Source organism: Aplysia californica, unplaced genomic scaffold (genome assembly GCF_000002075.1).
Source record: "Aplysia californica isolate F4 #8 unplaced genomic scaffold, AplCal3.0 scaffold00306, whole genome shotgun sequence".
Classification (NCBI taxonomy): Eukaryota; Metazoa; Mollusca; class Gastropoda; order Aplysiida; family Aplysiidae; genus Aplysia; species Aplysia californica.
Window position 1 is genome coordinate 87,203 of NW_004797576.1, and position 4,184 is coordinate 91,386.

Below are 4,184 nucleotides of genomic sequence, written 5' to 3' on the forward strand. Positions count from 1 at the left end.
CTCACGCACGCACACTCACACACATGCACACACACACACACACACACACACACACACACACACACACACACACACACACACACACACACACACACGACACGATATACAAATGTAGGAGGGGTGAAATGTTGCCTGTTATTTGATTGTTGTACTGAAGGAAAGATAAGTCTTTGTTGTGGGAGGGTGGGCGGTGGCTCATGACGTCTCGGCTGTCCTTGCTCCGTGACGTCTTGATTTGTTGAAGACTTTATGTGGACACCAAAGACATACGTACATGTGTCAGGGCGCGATGGAATCAGGCGCTCAGCAGTTTTTGGGCATATAGATGAATTTGTAATAATAAATAGTATTTGTATAGCGCATGTCCCCACTCGAAAGCAAGCTCTATCCATGCGCTTTACACTATATTCTTAACCCAGCAGATCATAGACACTCCGAAACATTCTCAGCTTCACGGTATCATCTGAAAGTTTGTTCATTTGTCTTGATTTTGATGTTAAAAATACCCATCTATCTTGAATACAAGTTGAGATATTTGCAATTGAAGGAGATGGGGGTTGCCTGGTATCAGAGGTGTGAGTAGCCAAAAAATGGCTGCCAAAATGTTGTGGCTTTCCTAATTTGAATGTCCTTTGAAACTGCAAATTTTGCATATCTTATGCCTTTGATCAATGGTTTTCAAAAAATAAAATCCACACAGAAATATCTATACAGAAATGTGTTTTTCAATGGACATAAAAGATGTTGTTGAGCAAAAGAAAAATAATTGTGATAAATATTTCCTCCCGAGCGGGACAATGTTCGTCTCTCTTTCATGTCAGTTTGAGGAGGGCCTGGTTCCAGCGCGATGCCACATGTACACACTTGTAGCCGTACACACTTGTAGCCGTACACACTTGTAGCACGCTAACGTGTCTGTAGCATTTACCCAGTTGTTAGCCTTTTTGAAGCTGGAGGAAATTGTACAGTAACTCTCCATGGAATGAAAGCGCTAACGACAGCCAGTCTCTCAGATGTCGCCGGATTCTTCCTCTTTCTACTCGTCTGCCTTTTGTCGGCAGTTTTTGCTCAAGCCCCGATTTCTTCAACTTCCTGTGACAAATCTCAGAGGAGACCAGTTTTGGATCAGTGTTATTTGGCTTTAGGAGACTGCCTTAATTTCCCTACATTATTTTTCTTTAGCATCACGTTTCTATTTCTATGCAATATTCTAAGATGCACAACCAAGGCTGGTGTAAGAGAGGTGGGCAGTGGAGGAGTGGGGTGCTGCAGGCTGGAGACATGCCCTGTCTCCTACGGAAATCGCATCACTCTATGTGGGCTGCGTTATGTGGGCTGTGGTATGTGGGCTGTGTTATGTGGGCCGTGTTATGTGGGCCGTGTTAAGTGGGATGTCTTCACGTGTCCGGCTATGTGGGCCGTGTTACGTGGAATGTGTTCGCACATCACTCTATGTGGCCTGTGTTCACGCGTCACTATACGTGGCTGTGTTATGTGTATTGTGTTCACGTGTCGCTTTACGTGGGCCGTGTTATGTGGGATCTGTTCACATATGATTCTATGTGGGCTCCGTTATGTGGGCTCTTCACACTGTGATTGGGTGGAGGGTGTCGCTGGTGGGTCCTACTTCTTTGCTTTGCCTGTGTTGTTTCTGTTCGTCGGTCTTGTTTTTTGCTACGCTTTGTGACCGTTATTGTACCGATGTGCTTCTCTCTACTCACAACTCAAACTCTATCCCGCTCTCATCATTGTTGCTATATGAGCCAGTTTTGTACGCTTCTCGAAAGACTTAGCGCGTAGTTGTAGACATTTGACCGTTCTGTTGTAGACATTTGACCATTCTGTTGTAGACATTTGACCGTTTTGTTGTAGACATTTGACATTTGACCGTTCTGTTGTAGACATTTGACATTTGACCGGTCTGTTGTAGACATTTGACCGTTTTGTTGTAGACATTTGACATTTGACAGTTCTGTTGTAGACATTTGACATTTGACCGTTCTGTTGTAGACATTTGACCGTTTTGTTGTTGACATTTGACCGTTCTGTTGTAGACATTTGACCGTTTTGTTGTAGACATTTGACCGGTCTGTTGTAGACATTTGACCTTTGCAAACATTAGACCGTTCTGTTGTAGACATTTGACCGTTCTGTTGTAGACATTTGACATTTGACCGTTCTGTTGTAGACTTTTGACTGTTCTGTTGTAGACATTTGACATTTGACCGTTCTGTTGTAGACATTTGACCGGTCTGTTGTAGACATTTGACCTTTGCAAACATTAGACCGTTCTGTTGTAGACATTTGACCGTTCTGTTGTAGACATTTGACATTTGACCGGTCTGTTGTAGACATTTGACCGTTTTGTTGTAGACATTTGACATTTGACCGTTCTGTTGTAGACATTTGACATTTGACCGGTCTGTTGTAGACATTTGACCGTTTTGTTGTAGACATTTGACATTTGACAGTTCTGTTGTAGACATTTGACATTTGACCGTTCTGTTGTAGACATTTGACCGTTCTGTTGTAGACATTTGACATTTGACCGTTCTGTTGTAGACTTTTGACTGTTCTGTTGTAGACATTTGACATTTGACCGTTCTGTTGTAGACATTTGACCGTTTTGTTGTTGACATTTGACCGTTCTGTTGTAGACATTTGACCGTTTTGTTGTAGACATTTGACATTTGACAGTTCTGTTGTAGACATTTGACATTTGACCGTTCTGTTGTAGACATTTGACCGTTTTGTTGTAGACATTTGACCGGTCTGTTGTAGACATTTGACCTTTGCAAACATTAGACCGTTCTGTTGTAGACATTTGACCGTTCTGTTGTAGACATTTGACATTTGACCGGTCTGTTGTAGACATTTGACCGTTTTGTTGTAGACATTTGACATTTGACCGTTCTGTTGTTGACATTTGACCGTTCTGTTGTAGACATTTGACCGTTTTGTTGTAGACATTTGACCGTTCTGTTGTAGACATTTGACATTTGACCGTTCTGTTGTAGACATTTGACCATTGTGTTGTAGACATTTGACCATTGTGTTGTAGACATTTTACATTTGACCGTTGTGTTGTAGACATTTGACATTTGACCGTTGTGTTGTAGACATTTGACATTTCTGTTGCTCTTATGACCTGTAGTGGCAATATTCTTACCTCTGACCCTAGATGTGTGTTTGGCAGGAGGGGGGGGGGGGCAGGGAGAAAATCTGGGAGCTGGAGACTGATACATTTTCCCAGATTTATCTATCGCTTATTTCTCTGCATATCTCTCGCTTTGTTCGCACTCCCATGTGTCAGTGTGTCTATTCACAGATTTCCCTGAGTCTCTCTCACACTTTATTTGCACTCCCTTGTGTCAGTGTGAGTCTATTCACAGATTTCCCTGAGTCTGTCTCACACTTTATTTGCACTCCCTTGTGTCAGTGTGAGTCTATTCTCAGATTTCCCTGAGTCTCTCTCACACTTTATTTGCACTCCCTTGTGTCAGTGTGAGCCTATTCACAGATTTCCCCAAGTCTCTCTCACTTTATTTGCACTATGCGTGATGTGAACTACGTTTCGCCGTCTACCTCTCCCAGTGTGCCAGTGTGTGGTGTGTTGTCTATGACCTACTGTCCCCACCAAAATCATCTCCAAGTTGTCAGTCCAAAAAAGTTTTAAAATATGAAAATAAATCTTGAATATAACCAGGAAGTTTTGTGGTCTATCACTATCACTGTGGGGGAGATAAAGGTGGAAGGCTGTGTTCTGAGATCCTGTAGCCTTATACCTCTTTTAGTTTTAGTAGAAGTTTTATGGCGCTTGCAACTGCATAAGGCAAGGTAATATGAGCGCCACATTATGCCACCACCTCTGTATAGACTGGCGGCTATGGTGGAGGGATTAGCCACTTCGCCATCGCTTACTGGGGACTTGAGTTCCATTTCCAAGTGGGGAGAATTTTTCTCGAGTATTTCTGTGGTCTTTTTTCTGGGATGTTGTGTCCCTCTCAGCACGGGTTGGCCTGGACAGGCAGGATGGGAAGCCCTGGACAGGCAGGATGGGAAGCCCTGGACAGGCAGGATGGGAAGCCCACCCACTTCCTTAGTGATCTAAATTGTGTAGATAGGAGCTTAAAACACGAGACTTTTTTTGGTTATATTTCCTCTGGTTGTCACGACTTGATACA

General features: G+C 43.0%; 1 long non-coding RNA gene across 1 annotated transcript; it reads left to right on the forward strand.

Moving 5' to 3' along the window:
- The first annotated feature begins 32 nt into the window (after positions 1–32).
- Positions 33–3,702, forward strand: LOC118477941. Its single transcript, XR_004858707.1, has 2 exons — positions 33–2,420; positions 2,472–3,702. It is a non-coding gene; the product is annotated as an uncharacterized LOC118477941 (long non-coding RNA).
- The last annotated feature ends 482 nt before the right edge of the window (positions 3,703–4,184 follow it).